The following is an 18,449-nucleotide window of genomic DNA, read 5'->3' as shown; positions in this document are numbered from 1 at the left end:
CTATTAGATGAATAATGGATGAACCTGAATTAACCCCCACGCAATAAAAAATTTTTCAAATAATTTTAAAACAGAAGTTAGTTTTACCATGTAGCAATTAACAAACTCTGGTCAAAATTTCACGAGTTTAAACGTTATGCGGTTGCTGATTGCACATGGCATAGTCCGACTAAATATTGTGAAGTTTAAAATAATTGTTTCGTTTTTGAAGTCTGAAAAAAATCAATTAGATGATTTTGTCATATTCGCAAGCAGCTGGGTTTGATTAATTCAAGCGTAAGATCTACATATTGCTGTGAATTTATTAGTTTTTATTTCCAATTGAAAACAGCCATAGCGCGTTCACGTCAATATTGGCACACAATACGCGTGTCAAAAAGCCACATGACTACGCTTACATCAATTACCGACAAATTATGGGTTGAACAATTAAACATTTCAACTTCGAATTCACGATCGTTTGTTAAACCTTTTCATGCATCCTTTGATTTTGTTTGAATAATTTTAAGTCCTACTGTCATTATGTCATTGGCAATCTTTACAGAAAAAACTGAAAATGCCACCCGCTCGGATAGCAATACGGTGCACAGACAAAATGAGACAATGACCCCCGTCAATAAACTTGTAAAATATTCACACAATGTGACAAACTACAAGTGGTAAACAGTAATTTGTGGAGCTTTGTCGTAAACAAAGCTGTTGCCACCAAATTTTTAATGTTGACGACTTGACGGTAAAATGATTCACTAGGTAGCATTTCTGTGTACTTGAAAAACTTGGTCGATAATGATCTTGTATGAAAAGTTCATGACTGCGTCGAATGAACTAAAAAGTCATTTAAATCGCCTACATACGGCACCAATTACGACAGGCAAAGGCTGCGGAACCGGGGGGCATTGGGGGCAAGTGCACCCCCACTTTTTGCAACAACGAAAAATGTGCCCTTTTTCATGGCATAAAAATGCCCATTGTTTTAGGTAAAATTAGACTGAAGAAGTTTTTCTTAGATACAAGTAGCCCCGAGAGTAGAACAAAGTCTGTCGGCATCATGCGAAATCAGCTATAGCTTAGTTTTTGATTTTGATTACCCAGATGGATCAAAAATCGCGTTTGTCGATTGGGGTTGTCTTCGTTTGTCAACTGTTACTTGCATAAATGCCTTGAAGACAAACTTGCAGCGTCAACGAGACAACTTCTCTTTGTTTTACGACCAAGTAGTTGCTTCAAGCAAGGCTATCAACTTTGCAGGCGATGCAACAGAACCAAGACCGAAGAAAGCTTCGTGGCGACTTCAACACGGAGATGATGAGCAACATCATTTCCAAACTGCGAAAGACGCCCACCGTGCCCAGTATGTTGAGGCAATTGATGCGTGCTTGGCTTCACTACAGGAGCGATTCGATCAAAAAACATATTCTGTATTGATGAACATCGAAACCGTGCTCATTAATGCAGCAAACGGGTGTAAGTTTGAGTTGAGTGATGAAGTTGAACACCTTTACGAAAATGACTTCGACTTTGACCAGCTGAAGGCGGAGTTAAAGCTTCTTGAAGGAATTATCTCGCAGCGACTTCCAGAAGTAAAGAAGGTGACATCAATTGACACCATAACATCAATATTATTAACCGAAGAAAATAACTCATCGCAGATTGTCATGGCAATGTCTAATGTTGTCCGACTCTTGCAGATTTACCTTCTTGCTCCAATAAGCGCAGCCCCAGGAGAACGATCTTTTTCATGCCAGCGGCTTGTCAAGACACATCTCAGGAGCACAATGACAGCAGCACGCTACAATAATCATGTAAATAAGGCCAGAACTGACGAACTGGACTTACGTTTAATAGCTAAGGACTCTGTTCTGAAAAACGAACGTAGGGTTAGATTTTTTGGGAAATTTTAATGAGATCGCATTACTTAATAAAATTGTTCATGTAGTCATCTTAGTTCAATTTGTTAGCACGCACGCCGAGCAGTAGAGAATACGCATAGCATTCCAAGAATGTCTACCAATATTTTGCAAACTTTGAAACTTAATCATGATTCATGAAACAATGCGCATCTGTAATATACTAAAACAGTAAGCTGCAAACTCACATGCCCTTTTCGGTCAGTGCCCCCCCACTTTTGAGATACTTCCGCGGCCCCTGACGACAGGCTGTTTTATCTTGTCTTGTCCTTGTTTATCGCAGCTATGAATTTTACTCGGAGAAGGAGTGCATTCATTATTCAAATATTCACTAGTAAATTCGATTCACTTCATACGCCATGTTTCACGTTTTAATGCCTGTTCCTTATAATGGATGAACTTAAATTACTATTTGTCTAATTGGTTTTAATTGTCACACTTTTTATGTATGTTTACATTTTGACACACGAAGGCTGCAAAGAAAACGACGTTTAGTTGTGTGTCCCATGTTAGAAGCATCCGAATGAAAAATTAATGTCGTATAACATCCGTAGCTACATGATTTTTTTTACGTATATTTACTGTTAACTGTGAACTTAACAATGTTCTAAAACCAGATGTTTAGCTGCATGTAGGTGCATCTGGTATTGGCCAATACTATAGATGAATAATGGATGAACCTGAATGGCTATATGACTAATTAGTCTTAAGTTACCGTCATGCATTGCGCCTTTACATGTTTACATTTTCACTCACGGATACTGCGAAGAGAATGACTTTTAATTGTATGTCCTTGCAGAATTGTACAAATAGCTATCAAGTTTGGTAGTTTAAATGAAAATTATTACCAAAAAAAAGATCAAAATAAAAATAGAATGAATGGGAATGCTGGTTGATGTTGAAATAATCAAAAATAGAGACATATCACGTGGCGTCATGTTTCTATTTTTTAATTATTTGTACATGTGGATGTAGCAGCGATGCCATGTTGCAAGTTTGTTAATGCATTGTAAATTTCTATGTGTTCACTTACTGTTTTGTGATAACAATGTTTTTAGTTCACGTATACATTCTTTTTTGCATCTCTTTTGACATAATACACATTGTTATTATAGTATTGCCAATCATCAACGATGTCAAGCGACGACAAGACTTCTAAGGACCTGCAGGTTTAATGGCAAAGGTAGATCCACAGAATATGAAAATGAAAGCTTAGGTAAAAAAGTTTTGTCTTAACTTCAGTTAGTTCATGAGGATGTTTTTTAGTTTGCTGCAGTCGTACATCTACAAAAAAATACTCAGTTTAAAGAAATGCACAGCACGTAAGTGTGGTAACCCTAAAATCAACAGTTCATTTCAATGGAAGCCCCCAGAACAGCATTTGCTTTCTTTTTCTTTGACAATAAATCCAAAAGATAAATAGTTTTTAGTCCCATAGTCTATAGATAAGAGGATTAATAGTTGTGTATTGTGAGAATATTAATAATAATTTCTTATATCCTAAGAAATTTAGCAATGTTGAAAAATACTGAGGATAAATGATATCTGTTCATTTGAACAAAGTATGCAATGGCAATTACGATATTTCCAATTCCGTAAAAGATGACCGTCAAGAAACAAACACAGAATATTTTTTGATTTCAATGATATCTTTGTTAGCTGAACAAAGAAGTGACTGCATTTGATCTTGAGAAATTGCAAAGTTATTTTTTTGGTTATGAAGTACTTGTGCGATTTTGCAATAAATTACGGTCATTGCTCCACTGCCATAAAAGAAACCAAAGAAGACTACAATTTGATTTATTTTCATGATCTTAGTATGCTCACCGTCGTCCACACATGATGGAACAAGCAATACAAAGCCCAGTATAAACGATACAAAGTAAACCATAGCGCAAACAACTTTTAGTCTTTGCTTACTGATTGGGGGCTTTAAAGGATATACAGTGGCACGAAAGCGTAGAATGGAAATAATCATCATCATAATACCTCCTGCTTCAGCAAACAAGTAATCTGTTTTAAAAATAACACCGAGTATTTTTTTACCAACTACACCACTTTTGGCAGGTTAGGACAAGAAGGACACAAAATCAAGAACCAACCAAATACCATCACAATTTGCAAGATGTAAAACAAGAAAGTAGTAATTATTTAATAATCTATAGAGGAGCCATTATATTTGTATAATTTACAACTCCTTGAACTTCTTGAAAAGCCCTTGAATCAAACACTCAATATTAAATGCTCGTCAAAAGCCCTTGAAAAAAAGGAAACGTGCCATACCTCATTACAAACTCATCAATTTTTGACGGATTGGGATAAAATGGGGATGCGCACCGGCGGACTAATAGGCGAACGGACGGAAAAAAAGAATAAAATATGGATTTCCCACAAAAAGAATAAAATTCGGATTGCCCGTTTCAAACGTCGTTTTCAAACGTCGTGTTGTGTGGATTTATCATCTTTTTAATAACGTGTAGTGAAAGGCTTTGATTAAATGCTTGTAAAATGCACGAGTAGGTTATTCATTTCGGGGTAGTATACTTTTCGTCATTCGTGTAACAAGTATAAAAATAAGTTCTATTTATATTAGAAAACATGTTTTATAATTTATGATGTTTATAATGTCAAGTTACGCGCTGTATGAGACTTTGAATTTCGACATGGTCAGTATGTTTTAAGCATAGTAAAGATCCTCAAGATGAAGATACTGAATGATTACTCGATACGTGTTTAAACTGTCGTGTTTGCTTTCGTGCCTCTTAAGCGTCAACATGCATTCAATATGCGTATTGTCCATTCCTTTTTTAAGATGGTCTTTAAAGAAGAATGAAATGCTCATGGCCTGACAACTGCTAACAACGTTTTTAGCACATGAAATTAACCCATTTGAATCATGAAACCAAAATTGAGGTATATTTGATACTGGGGATTCTTTGTAAATACTAACTGTAAAGACAATAACAAAACCTACTAAATAAAGCTAATAAAGCTAACAAAAAGAATCGTTATGTCTAGCTTCAAAAATTTCAAATAGCTTGGATTTGGTTATTTTAACTATCAGGAATAGCCGAGAAAATGGGTCTCTGTTTATTTTTAAATTAATTTGTTTCCCTTTGCCTTTATTCTTTCATCAGTGAATGATTTTGATCGCAGCATTATCTTTACTAGAGGTGGTCCTTCCTGCCTTACAGACATACAAGGCTCGGTTAACGTATTTGCACTTTTTTTCAGAGCGTCTTTGTGCTCAATGTATCAAAGTTTTATTCGTAAATGCTGAATAATAACGTGAATGGAAAAAAAACGCTTATAGCTTCCCAAGTTATCCTCAAACTCCTCAATAGGAACTACATCCGTGGTTTTCAAAGCTACATCTTGTTGTCGCTTTGACTATTTCTGGCACAAAAAATTGACTATTTCTGGCAAAAAAGTTCTGAACTCTTGCTACGAGTAAACTTTGCAAAATTTCCGGATTTGTATACTCAAAAGATTATCTCGTGCAAATTTAATAAACTACTCCTTCCCTTATTTTTCTGCCCCCAGGTGTTTATCTGAAATCTCGTTGTCCACCACCAAGTCAAAGTCGAAACATACTAAATTTTCTTCCTCAGCATCAAACTGATTGTTCATGCTCAACACTGCAGACATTACATTTTTAACATATTTTTCATTACGTGCCCATTTAGCTTTGTCAAGATGTAAGCGGCTCCTGTAAAAATACCGTGTGATAAAAATCATGACAATTCATGGAGAGTTAGAGACTGCTGTTCTACCTTGGCGTAATGTTAGACTCACCAATACTTTAGCATTTGTTAGTAATTGCAGCTCTTTCTGATTTGGCTAACAACCATCTGTGGATCGCCGACCGATTTAATGAAAAAGCAATGTCTCCCTTGGATTTGGAGTCACGATTTATGGTTTGTACAATCATCTGGTCACAAGAAACTGCGGAGAATTCGTGACAATCTTGCTGTTAGACTGCGAAAGTTGTCAATAAATCGGGAACAATCTCTTTGGAATGTAAAAAACAAGCGAAATAAAAATCTTAGAATCAAATTGTAAATTCTTTTATTCATCACTGCTAGTTAAAATGCATAGTTTAATGAAATTATACCAACCAGGGTGTGTACTTTCCAATGCTGTCATTTCCAGCCAATAAGCAGTCTCGTATCTGGCATAGTTTATATGATCTAAAATAAAAAACCATTGCAACATACATCTGAACGACGCTAAATGAAGGTTCCAATCGACTTCTCGAGTTGCCCGAATGAATTGCAGCAGGATTTCTATAAATGTTTAAAAAAACATTAAAGTGAGGCCAGCAAAATATCAAAAAAATGTGAGGGTCTCATGCTGCATGACAGGTCATTTTGTATACATACAGTACTACTAAATAAATAATGTTGTAAGAGTAGCAAACTGCAAAAGGCTTGTTATTAAAGAAGACAACAATTTTGGTGTAGTAAAACGTTTGCTCTCCAAACATCAAAACAATTGCAAATTTTAAATTATTTTAGAGGAAAATATCTTGCCTTTGCACACCACGTAAATGGATGGTTTAAATAGAACATACATGGCCTAATGCTGTTAAACAAAATGGCATTCTAAATTGTAAAATTTTATTGTTAAGAAATTCTCGTGCGTTTAAAATATCGAGTTTCTCAGAAAATCTTAGTATTTGCCTTCAAACCACCATTTTCGAAGAGTTTTGAAATAGCAGAAAGGTAGCTCATGCTGGCATGAAACTCTCTTAGTCTAACAGCAAATCGGTCATAAAAAAGCTCTTTTTTCCACCTATGCTAATGGCAGATTTCAGCATTTCATTTAGGGTTGAGTACTCCGTTTGGGAGGCGTCCACTATTGGAAGATAACTAACTCTTGACACACTAAATATGTTGTATTTTTGCAAAACAGAGTTGAATCCAGACCATCCAGGCCAGACGTTGCCTTCATCAGTAGTAAAATATTTTATCATGCAGTACGCAAGATCCACTTTCTGAGACTTGACAATGAAGTCATTGCTCTCCAGAGGCTGCATAACTGACTCATCTAGGTTAGATCCATGAAATTTAGGAGTTGTCTTTGCACCAATACCATAAGGTGCAATAGTGACTAGAGGTGCAACTACTGTACGTTGAAATGACACTGACTGGAGGTAACACGTAACAGGAATGATTTTGATCGCAGCATTATCTTTACTAGAGGTGGTCCTTCCTGCGTTACAGACATACAAGGCTCAGTTAACGTATTTGCACTTTTTTCAGTGTGTCTTTGTGCTCAATGTATCAAGGTTTTATTCGTAAATGCTGAATAAAAACGTGAATGGAAAAAAACGCTTATAGATTCCCAAGTTATCCTCTATCTCCTCAATAGGAACTACATTCGTGGTTTTCAAGGCTACATCTTGTTGTTACCCATCATGTTGTAGCCATTGCTTTCTGCATTCCAGGAACCGTTTCAAAGATATTGGTGTAAAATTCGTCAGAATTACGTTGTCATCTTCGCAATGAATGAAACACGAATGTCTTTCCTCCATTCTTATCAACAAATCAATTGCGCCATTTTCATGCAAGAATTTTAAATGAAAGATATCTTGTGTATTCTACATGAAGTTTCGCGCTAAAAAATGGCGTTATCAAAATTAAAGGAGCGGGGAATTTTGAAATTAAACTGCAAAATACTAAAAATATGCATCTTTTCAGAAGTAACAATAAAAAAGTATATTAAACTTCTTTTTTATTGTTATTTCTGAAAATTAACAATAAAAAGTGACTTTCTATCTATTTTGAAAATTTTGGGTCCTTTCTTGAGGTGTCTAACGAAACTCATTTTTAAAGTAAATTTTTGAGGCACAGATCACGGTCTCAACATCTTGTAAAGATTTTAGCTACTATATTACTCTTAATCTTACACTGGATCTTATTAGGATCTTACCTAAGAGTTTACCATAAGATCCTACAAGATCTTGTACGATCATATGGAATCTTAATTAAGATCTTATAGGGTCTTTTGATCTTAAAATATGTGTTAATTGTTTCTTTTATGAGAAGAATTCTTGTAAAGAAAAAAGGTAAATTCTGAAAACAAAAAATCCCGTTTTTCGTCCATGATTCCCGATACGCTCGAGCGCATGCGCAAATGATTTCTCTATTAAATTGTTACTAAGCATTCTATTTACTTCAAAGTCAGTGCTAGTAGATGCAGTTGGTCATTTCCATGACCATGAACGTGGGCCATGACCTTGAAATATATCGACGGCGCATTTACAGATGATAATATAAAAATTTGTGATTGAGCGAGCTAATTACTCCACAATGGGTACTAGTACATACAGTTGGTTGCTACCATGACCATGAACTTGGAAAGCTGGTGGAGTTGACTACACATAATCAGAGCAATTCTCAAATAATTTGTGACCGAGCGAGCTCTCAAATCGGTGCTTGTAGATGCGCTGAGCAAGTTTTCAATCATATATTTTTGGCGTGCTCTTTGTCTTCTTTAGCTTGTTTTGATAAATGCATATATCAAACCGATCAACACTTCAGAAATGTTTATATTTTTCTCTATAACTTCGTATCTGCATATTTATTGCATGTCACATCCAAGCTTTCCCTTGATTTGAGAGAAAATGGTTTTTATTCACCCTTACACCTTCTGCCTTTATAATTAGTCGTTCTGGATATCTAAAATAAGATTTACGAATGCCTCACGAGCATTTTCTTTCAATTTTATTGCCACTATTCTACAAATACAATACTATGTTTGACCAATTGACGGTCCTTATTTTGTAATTTGATATCATATTTTTTGACACGTGTGCTTACCTTCGGAAAGGTGGATTAAGATCGTATTGGAACTTATTTTAGATCGTTTAAGAAACTATGGTATCTTTAAGAATCTTAAATATGACCATGCGACAATCTTACATAAGATCCTGCACAGAAGAAATTTCACAGAAGATCTTAAACAGGATTCTATTGAGAATCTTACATGCAATATCTTGTGAAATCTTTTTTCGTGTCATTGTATTAACCATCATAAAACCTAGGTGTAGTATCTGTTAAACCATAGTTTCAATATATTGACTTAATTTAAAGCGACTATTAATTTTGACTTGCCTTTGATACAATTGGCCCAAGCTTATGGAGAAATTTATAACTTATTATTGCACTAATCGACCTCAGTTTTTATCTTTCTTTTACAAGCCGAGTTTTCATGTTTCTTTATTCCTTATTATTGCTTTCTTAGTTCCAGAAAATATGCAGCTTTCAGTACCTGCTCTAATCATAAATAAACCCTTAATAACCGAGTACAGGCGAGGTTTGTACAAGAAGATAGCGGTCCTATATTTCTCAGTAAAACTAAGTAAGCGAAGTTAATAAAAGGTTTATTATATGGCATTATTTGACCTGAAACTAAGCTTGCTTTCTTTCTCGTCCTTGCTGTTTTTTACTGGTTGGCTTTCACTTTTATAGTTTTCGTCCATAAAAAATAAATCGTTTCAAATTGCATTATCTGTATAGTCAAACTGTTTTCTAAGTGTTTTTCCTTCGAATCACATTCGTAAATGGTTTTTCGTTTTGTTTATTTTGCGTTTTGCTTTTCACATTACGAAGTTTTTTACGTTTGACTGTAAAATTACGCGTTTTGAACCGTGGTAGATCACGGGAAAATAATAGACCTGCAAAAATATTTCAGAGCCAATCAAAACGCACCATTTAGCCGGAAGTGACGCTTGCCATGTAATAAGTTCATGTTAATGCACGAGAATTGTATGCTTATATTATAGACTTATTACTACAAACAAATTCTACTTGATCAGATTACTTGCAACGAACATACAATTCACCTTTTCTGCTTTATGCTAGGTCAACGACGTGTTCTACAATAACGAAGGTTGATCGTTATAAACCAGTCTCTTTTCATGATGTTTGCCAAAACCTAGACCTTTAAGATAAAGAGTTTGGGCTAGAGATAGATTTCGTGTATTTGTAGAACAACAGAATTTGTGAGTTAATAAGGCTTCTTGATTCGTGAAACACTTCGAATGATTACATTTTAACACGTCGCTTTAGAGTGGATTGTCGAAATTATAGACATGTAGAATGATGACGACTATTGCACTGTCAGATGTGATTTGATTTCAAATTTTGCATTCTTCTCATTCTTACTAAACTGGCAAAAGAAAGTTATAGTTATGCCCGTTTTAAGCGTCGCATTTTACATACGGCGAATGCATTTAAAACAAAAGAAAATGAGATAATATCCCTCATTATGTTTTGTATGAAATGCAGTCGGCTCATGTAAAATGTGACGTTTGAAACAGGCCTTACAACACGAGGTTTCTATTTTAATGACTTTATAGCACTTTATATATAGGCTGCAAGGCAAACTAACTTCATCAAAGAAACTGCTCTCTTCAGAAATAATTTCTTATTTATGACATATCTTTATTGTTCGAGGGAACCACTGTAATTAAAATAAGTCTTGTATATTTGAAATATGATTGAGTTCTTTTAAGGACAGTTGCCACAGAGGAATAGGACGACAAGTGGGACGATAAGATGATTGGGCAATACAGAAAACGTTTATACACAAGTTTGCAGCACGTTTCATCGATGAAATTTTAAAAAGTTTTTGTCAGGAAAAAAGCTTTGAAATTGACTATCATCGTTTATAGATATATTATATAGATGAATTCTGGATAAAAATTTGGGTGGGCGAAAAAGTCTTAATTTTGAGAGGCCGCGCTCTTCCGCTGACATTTTCATCCAAAAGCAGCCATGATATTATAACCGGCCGCGTGTTAAATAATATAATAATTTGGATGATGATTTCCCGTCCAGGTAATTACTATACAGGTCAGTGGTTTTAACACATTCTCTTAATGGAGTATGTTTAATTGCACCATTTGACAGACCATGCATTGCATACTTGCGAAGTTGAATGCATTCGTAAATCATGATCTGACTTATTATCTCAATAAAACACTGTTTTTTGTAGTATTTTCTGTAAGTATTACCATTTTACGAATTTTTATCGTAGTAAACGCGCAAAAACGCAAAATACCCCAATCGTTATTCTATAGTAGTTCTTTTTACCTCACAATTCAATAGAAATCATGCAGGAGTCATGTGTTTGCGATGGAAACGTATTGATCATCAAGTCTTCGTGAAAGTTTTATTGATTTGAAACCAATTCTTTTTTCTTTAATAGAAAACACACCTATAAAGCTACTATAACTAGCTAAAATGGGTCAAAAGATCACGTGATTCGTCACACGACTTCTCTTAAGGACTTCTAAGGTGAAGGCGCCAGCCACTAGAGATGCGTTTCACAAAAAACAGAGATAAGCAAGAAGTATTCAATGTCTCGGCTTTAGATAGCTTATGAAAATATTTACCGAAATAACACGCTTCACTTTCAAGAAAATCCATATAGTGATTTCTTCTAAAAATATCATCCGTTCCTTTCAATGGGAGCAGCAAGCGTAACAGTCGCTTTCTTTTTTCGACAGTTCCTCCAGGAAAGGAGAAGTTTTTTACCCAGATAAAGGGGTTAACTGCATGTGTTGTGAAAACTCTGAGCAATAAAGCAATGTCGAAAAAAGCTGACGATAAATAATCGCTTTTCATGTCGACAAAGAAAGCCATAGCAACTGGGATATTTCCAATTGTGTTGAAGATGACTGTCATGACACAAACAAAGAATATTTTACGATTTCGACGAAATTTTTGTGTGGTGAACGTAGAGGTGGCTACATTCTGATCTTGTGAAGTTAAGAAATTGTTTTTCTGAATAAAAAGTACTCGACCAATTTTGTAATAAATTACTGCATTGGCAGAAGTTGTGAGAAAGCAAGGGAATATGAATACAAAACGTTGTATTTTAACCAGCGCACCATGCTCAGCGTTGTCCACACATATTGGAATAGACATTGCGTACCCTAGTATAAACGATACAATGTAAACCATAGCACAAAAAACTTCCAATTTTCGTTTGCTGATAGGAGTCTTCAAAGGATATGCAGAGGCACGATAACGTAGAATTGCGATTATCAACATCATAAGAGTTCCTGATACTGCAAACAAGTATCCTGTCTGCATAAAAGACAAGATGTTACCTAATACTTAACGTTTTTCTCATAATGTTTTGTCGTTGAATGCACAAAGAATTCGACCAGCAACATAAGATCACAAATGGCAAGATGTAGAAAAACAAAGTAGTAGTTGCTCGTCATCAAACTTCGTCGTGGTAATAACGAGATGATAACTAGAGAGTTGCCAACGATACCAAATGTGACGATGGGAATCATAAATTCAACAACTTTGTGCCTTTCATATGCGATGATTTACGTTTTACTGTCTGTTGCATGTATGAAGATTATACGAATAGTAAAAGATTGTCCCTCTGATTGGCAGCTTTAATACAGAGTTCATATAATAAAATGCAAGCTATAATAGCGTCTAATTAAAGTAGTGAAAATAGAATGTTCTCTCATAAAGCTGCTTCATGCTGTTATATTTAGTTTGTCTCGCATGCAAATGCGTAAATTAAAATTAAACTTTTGTACTTTGTAGTTTATTCTCTTCAGCTAAAAAAAGATCAGTGACAAAAACATGCTACTATTAAAAGTAAGATAACGTTTCGATACAAGTTTATGCCATAATCTCGTGAAATTATAAAACAGGTAAACTGAGCATTCTAGAGATTTAAAAGAATGCCATAAAAATTCATTCAAATAAATGTGATTAAAAAAACATTTATATGATATAAAGAAATTATGTTTAACATCGGCCAATGCACCTTGAATGATTAATATTTTTAATATGATTTTGCATTTTTAAGAGACGGTTATTAAGCCTTTTAAGGGCCGAACATTACTATAGATTGACTTTGATATGACTGTTTCACATTTGTCACAGCGGATACTAGCGGGTTAATAAATAAATATACCTTTTCATAATTTCAATTTTATAAAGTTAGCTAGAGGACTTGTGCATGATTATTTTTACGACAGGGGTTTGGGCTTAAACAGATTAAGACCAGAAATTTAGCTGATTTAACCGGTTCAAGAATAAAAACATGTTTGTCAAACGACTTACGTAAAATCATTAAGAGCTCGTATAAATGCACATTTAAGTACTATAATAAAAAGTCAATTCCCCAAAACTAACCCCTTCATTTCTTGGTCAATATTCGAAAAGTGATTGCACTGAATACAAATCTAAAAACAAAATTTAACTTTTTCATATCGACGCTACAACCCAGCGACACCACACTACAACCCTGCCCTCTCCAGAGTGATTAATCAAGCAGAGGATTAATCTTACAGGGAGCGAAATGAATTTGTTACAAATTTACATGCTCAAATTAAACAGAATACGACACTTTTGCTGGATCTTTATTTTACAAAGTAAGCAAAATTATGAACAGATGAACAAACAATAATCAACTTATATAATGAAAACGAGACGCCTGTGAGGCGTTCACTCGGACTATTTAAGATGGCACGGTATTGATGTTCTGTCTGGCGGCCATGTTGGATGTTTTAGGCAAAGAAATATTATTAATGTTTTTAGGGCACCATTGGACGTGTTAATTCCATGTGATTGCTTGCAAACAAAGAGTAATAAATAAACAAATGCACCACTTCACTGGGCAACTCCTAGCTGTATATCAGTTTAGCTATAGATTTTGTTGTGTTTTGCCAATTTCAGTGTTACTTTTGGTCAATTCAACTTACTAGACACCGTAACAGCAATCATAGGTATGGAAAGCCATAGCTGTCTTAGGTCGTGCAAATTTATTTCAATGGGTGCTTTGACCATTATACGCGGTGCTTTAAGCATTATACGCGGTGCTTTGACCATTATACGCGGTGCTTTGACCATTATACGCAGTGCTTTGACCATTATACGCGGTACTTTGACCATTATACGCGGTGCTTTGACCACTATACGCGGTTTTTTGACCTTTATACGCGATGCTTTGACCACTATACGCGGTGCTTTGGCCATTATACGCGGTGCTTTGACCATTATACGCGGTGCTTTCACCATTATACGCGATGCTTTCACCATTATACGCGGTGCTTTGACAGTTATACGCGGTGCTTTGACTTTGACTATTATACGCGGTACTTTGACCATTATACGCGGTGCTTTGACCGTTATACGCGGTGCTTTGACCATTATATTCGGTGAGCCGCTATTGCTGGTCAGTACTGACGCATCAGTTTATAAATCCTTCATTTTGTTTTTTCAATAATCTCAAAATGGAGTCCAAAATGTCATTTATTTTGCAAAAGTTGCAGCTGGACACTTTGAGGAGTGATTTACTTCAGAGAAAATAACGCCGGACTTAGTTTGTAAGCTTTCTCTCAATGATTTCAAAGAGTTAGGGATCCAAAACCATTCCGACATTATGTCAATACGAGTAGAGTGTGTGAAATTTGGATTGAGCGAACCACCAACTAGAACACGGAATGAATACGGAGCACTACAGTTTAATATACCTAAGCTTCTCCTTGAAGGCTATTTGGAACAAGATTTCACGATAGCAGAAATTGCAAAACTACTTTCCGTTTCTGAGAGCACATTATACCAGCGAATGAGAAAATTTGGCCTCTGTAAGAATGAATTCTCTGTTATTACGGACGAGGATTTGGATGAACAAATTGCTAAGATCAGAAAAGAGTTTCCCCACTACGGCGAGAGCATGGTAAAGCAGATCCTTATTGGAAAGGGTATTAAAGTACAGCGGTGGCGTTTACGTGATAGCATACATAGTGATAGCACGTGTGCTATTGCGACTATTAGACCTTCGTGGGTTAAAAAGCGATAGTCGCTCTTGAAGAATGTCGTTTGTTCGGCTTGTGGAAGGTTCGGTTTCATCTAATTTCTTTTTACACGCATCACGAATGCAAATTCGCTCTCCAATTGTGGTAACTCCGAGACGAGACAATTCTGAATCGGACGCAGCCAGAACAGCTGGTGGTTCCATTCTTTGTACGTGGAAACGACTTACTAAATTTCCCATTTGCAATGACTGCAATATTTTCCTCCATTTTTCGCTTAAATAATTATTTTCCAGTGATGTTTAGCAGCGTGTTTAGGATACGACTTTATCAGAATATCAGTCTTTATATCAAAGTTGCAATTTGTAAACTGAAACGCTGACCAACAATAGTGGCTCACCGAATATAATGGTCAAAGCACCGCGTATAACGGTCAAAGCACCGCGTATAATGGTCAAAGCACCGCGTATAATGGTCAAAGCACAGCGTATAATGGTCAAAGCACCGCGTATAATGGCCAAAGCACCGCGTATAATGGCGAAAGCACCGCGTATAATGGCCAAAGCACCCATTGAAATAAATTTGCACGACCTAAGACAGCTATGGCTTTCCATATCCATACAGTTTTCATTTCTATACATGCTGTTCATCATAACATAGTTCTTTGAACCAATCATAAACATTTACTTACACAATCATCGTATAAGTGGTTCATCCTTTTTTTATCATAGCTACTTTGCATATTATCTTGATGTGGCACTTATTGCATCTCTGAGAATTGGCATGAACCAATCAGAATAGAAAATTTAACGATGACGTACTTGTCTCAACGTATTTAAATTTGTCCATCTTCCTCTATGAACTTCTGTCGTTACAGAATAAGAGGAATCATTTAGCTGAAATTTTATCCGTCCGCAAAAGAAATAAATGCGAAATACAAGAGTTGATAAACTTGCGGAGAAACCATTTTCAGAAGGATAAAGTCTTCTCTTTGAACATAAGTTCATTGATAATGGAGGTATGCTTTAAATCATTTACAGATGCCCGGCTCTCTGCCTGCGAATCTTATCCTATAAATTAAAAATACATGTTGAGCATATGTAGTCGTGAGGTAAATTGTTTTGATGGTTTCTCGATGGCGATAAGAGTGTAAAATAAATTTCATATTATGCATTGCAAAATGAGGCACTTAAATACAGATGCATTAATCCGTTCAAATGAAATATCTTCTTTGATTTGTGCAAAGGAAAAACATGGTGATTGTGCGCACATATCTAAGTTTGTTGGTAGTATAAGTAGACAGGATTTTCCATTCATTGATATGTATTATACATGGTCGCGCATCATAAAATCAGCGCATCATAAAGTTGAAGCCAGCAAAGACAGTAGACTGCTATATTGAGCACTGGCCACTTTGGACGATTGGCGGAATGTATATAAATTGATTCTAGTTGATCAAGGTGCTTGTTACGCTTTTACAAAACTGTCTTGTTTTGACTGTTCCACAGTAGGACACATTTGTAAGTTTTTTAACATGTGCTTATTTCAAACTGTTCTGTTTTTATTATTGTCTGTCAAGATCAGGATAAATTGTTCTCGTTTACGATAAAGTGGTAAGCTTCTTCTAATGCACTTCGAAAATCCTGGTTACTGTTTTTAAAAACATTTTGGAATGTGTGGGACTGAACAAACTATAACTTCTGAAAGTCAGTGTTTTGCACTTATACCATTTGCTCATCATCAACAATTTTTTAATATAACATGGTTCGTCATTTTGAATATCTTACGATAGCGAAAATCCTTACCACCCGTAACAGGCATTTCAATCACTCTCACTAATTAGTCGTCAACTCATGTGTCATGATGATGTATGGCCAGCAATGTTTGTCTGTAGTTTGGATTCTTCGTGGATGTCAGTTGTTTGTGCATATAATGATGATGGGCCCCATTGTTATATGAACCCACTTTCGAGTGGTCAGCTTACATTCACTAAAGATCGACTCTACAACGAGCATTGTATGATTGATGACTTAACTGGGGTATTGAAATGTTCCCTCCTTCCATCAATGCACATAAATGGCCGCGTTTCTATAGTTGCTGGAAGTCTACATTGGCGGTTGTTAGGTTGCTTCATGCCAACTACAGACTAAAGTTTGGACTGTATCGTACAAATGGACAAAATTATTGGTGTGACATTTTTGGGAATAGAGTATGGACATTGCAAGTGCATTAGAAATGATTTACACGGATTCGACAAGCGCACTCATCTGGTCTGGTGACTCACTGTATGACATGATAAAAGTATTTGGAAGTTTGAAAGAATGAAAGTTTGAACAAAGAAGGATAACGGTGATCAAAATAAAATAGCCAATTCAGGTTATGTTATTGTTAAGTTGTGTTGTAAACTAGATCCCGATGGTCTGCTATTATAATTTCGTGTTTAGGCATTAGAATTAGCATCTGTTTAAAGCGGTGCATAGTGAAGTCGTCTGCCCTTAATTAATAGCATATAGCTGTAGAATGAGTTGTTTTTACTTTTAGTGATTATCAAATACTTACCTAGCATGACAAACCTTGTTTACAGCGTGGTTTTAAAGAAAGGAGTAAGAATCTCGAGATTATGCCTCCCCCCCCCCCAATTTTTAACATTTTTATTTATGTTTTTTCACTACTTCCGCTTTGAGAAAAATTTTAAAACGTACTCTGCGTCCACTAGCAAATAGCCGGCTTTAACTTGCAACTTTTTTTAAAAATGTATTAGTGAAATAATCTAGCAAAGAGCATGCTGCTTGACAATCTTTTTTATGCTGCGCTTGCAAAAAATGCTTTAATGACGTGCAAGAAACGTACGAGTTTCCGAAAAGCAAAATGTTGTGTAGACGATCTACCACTGAGTCAAAATATCGTTTGTGATGACAGCTTTGTCGAAAAAGGTTAGTCTTGTCAATGTAAATATATCAATTTTTAGAGTTAGTTCATTCTGTATGCTGACTTTTTATTTGTCATTTGATTAGAGAGGAAGATTACTTGCCTGTTTCACATCTTGGACACTTGACAAGCACAAAGCTCAGAAGCTAAAGAATCAACGAACAGCAAAGTCTTACTGCTTGAATATTATTATTTGATTTTAAAGTGTGTTCGATGAAAATGGCGGTGAAGTATACGTATGTCGACTAGTTTCTGCAAAATTTACATTCGTAATAAACTTGCAAGTGAAAGCCAGCTATGACCGATGATTTCAATATACAAAGATGTAAAAATTTTGAAAAAATCTCAGAGCTTAAAAATCTCAATCAGCGTCTGGCTGCTGTATAATTAAGGTTGTTCATGACATCACTGGATAGTTTTGTTGTACATTCAAGCCATTTAGGCATTATATGTCCATGGATTGTTTGCATTTAATACTTTATCTGAATTCGAAGCATCTTTATATAGTACAGCAGATCATTGGGATCATCAAAGCGATTGAAAAAAAACTTTATGTAAAACTGTTGGAACTTTAAAATGTGCTGAAATGTGGATCAAGTTTTTTAAGTTTTCAATCTGTTTTTGATTTAAGGGTTTTTTACTGGATCCGCTAGTTTTCCCTCCGAAAAAAATGGTGCCCGTATTTGGGGGCAAACGATGTGTCGATGGTATTATACATTCAATGTGTTCCTGTTGGCCTTCGGTCTAACACCCGAATACTGTTAATTCAAAATGAAAAACAGCTTAATAATCGAAAATAAGAAATTAGTTTATTT

At 35.5% G+C, this 18,449-nt stretch overlaps 1 long non-coding RNA gene across 1 annotated transcript; it reads right to left on the bottom strand.

Moving 5' to 3' along the window:
- Nucleotides 1-2,169: 2,169 nt before the first annotated feature.
- LOC124437384 lies at nt 2,170-17,415 on the bottom strand. Its single transcript, XR_006945677.1, has 3 exons — nt 17,405-17,415; nt 5,756-5,758; nt 2,170-2,255 (listed from the first exon to the last, which is right to left on the bottom strand). It is a non-coding gene; the product is annotated as an uncharacterized LOC124437384 (long non-coding RNA).
- Between the last annotated feature and the right edge of the window lie 1,034 nt (nt 17,416-18,449).

This window comes from Xenia sp. Carnegie-2017, unplaced genomic scaffold (genome assembly GCF_021976095.1).
Source record: "Xenia sp. Carnegie-2017 unplaced genomic scaffold, XeniaSp_v1 HiC_scaffold_16, whole genome shotgun sequence".
NCBI lineage: Eukaryota > Metazoa > Cnidaria > Anthozoa > Malacalcyonacea > Xeniidae > Xenia > Xenia sp. Carnegie-2017.
Note: the sequence above shows the minus strand (reverse complement) of the source record. Positions and strands in the feature narration are given on the sequence as shown.